Below are 1,593 nucleotides of genomic sequence, written 5' to 3' on the forward strand. Positions count from 1 at the left end.
GGCGGGAGGCGATGAGGGTCTGAGCGTCACCGAGTGGGCGGGGGGGGGTCGTGTCCGTGCGTCCTCCGGAGAGGGCGGGGACCGGCAGCCCGGCACTGAGAGGGGTCGGGGGAGGTTTGGGGGTGCCCTCCGTGATCGGGGTGGAGCGCAGCAGTGTCTGGACACACCCCGAGGCGTGGGGGACCCCAGAGCGCTCCCCTGCCCGAGTCTGTGCCTTCCCCACCCATCCTCGCATGAAGCCGAAGCTGCCTCCTCCCCGAGCAGCCCCGGCTGGCAGCGGGGTACGGTGTGGGCTGTCTCGTCTATGGCTCCTTTCATCTCTGCTCCCCAAACACTCCCACGGCTCGGCTGGTACCCAACATCACTCCCAACGCACAGAGGGAAACTGAGGCACCACCCTGAGCCTTGCCAGGCAAGGAGAGGAAGGAGAAGAGCTGTGGGGACGTACCCCTGTGGCACATGCTGCCCCTGTTTTCCACAGATGTCCCCATCACCACGAGGACTGCTTCATCTGGCTCCTGAACAGTTCCCTGGCTGGGCCAGCACTGCCAGGCTTAATGGGGCTCCTACAGGACAGGGGAGGGCAGCAGAGAACCCAGGGCAAGCCAGCTCAGGTTTGGCCTTGCTCCTTGCTTGGTGCCACCACAAAGAGATCACCCACCTGTCCGAAGGGGGGTCAGGATGCACCAGGGACCAGCACCCTGCTCCTGAGGCAGAGCTTTGGGGGCACAGGGCTCTCTGCCACAGCCCAGGGCCCTCTCCAGCCCCAAGCCCTGTCCAGCTCCCGGCCACGCAGCTGAGGAACGTTTCACCCCGTGCACTGGCCCCAGCTGAGGTCATGTTTTCGGCAGGGCTGAGCCGGGCCCTTTCGGAGAGGGGCCCTGGCCGCAAGGCCCACGGGAGCCTGCACCACCCCTCCTGGCTCTGAGTGGTGCCAGCACAGCACGAGCAGCTTGGTTTGGCGTGGGATGGGGCTGGACACAGCTTTGGTCCGGTGGGACATGGAGCAGCCTGAGTCCCACGACACGGGGTAGCGGGTGCAATGCCGCGTGCCAGCAAGGACAGAGAGCAGTGTCACTGTCCCTGCCACATCTCCATCCCTCCAGCCAGCAGGCAGGCTCTCACCAAGGCAGATCTTCCTTCCCTTCTCCACTTACAGCCCTTTGCACCCCCGGGGAGGGGTCAGGAATGGGAAGGGCTGGGTTTACCCCAGGTGGCAGGAGCCCTGCAGCACCTCCAGACAGCGTGTGGGGGTGATGGAAGCACTGACTGTGGGACAGCACAGGGTCCTGGGGGGAAGCACAGAGCCAGCAGCCCCTGGCCACCAGGCTCCCAGCGTGCTGCTGGCCCTGGCGCTGCTCCTGGCCTGTCCTGGCTGGCGTGACCCAGGCTGGCTCGGCCGCCTCGGAGCAGTTGCCCATGTAAGGGCAGAGGGCTGGGGAGCCAAACTGCAGAGCGGGATGTCCGAGAGCGAGTGGGTGGTGATGCACTCGCTCACTCACATGCTCCAGGATGCGAGAGGAGCTCGCAGAGGCCAGGAAGGGATTTTCCTTGGCTGAGAGTGGGGTTGCACAACCACAGTCTCTGGCAGGG

Source organism: Onychostruthus taczanowskii, unplaced genomic scaffold (assembly GCF_017590055.1).
Source record: "Onychostruthus taczanowskii isolate IOZ18803 unplaced genomic scaffold, ASM1759005v1 scaffold106, whole genome shotgun sequence".
In the NCBI taxonomy this organism is placed as follows: Eukaryota; Metazoa; Chordata; class Aves; order Passeriformes; family Passeridae; genus Onychostruthus; species Onychostruthus taczanowskii.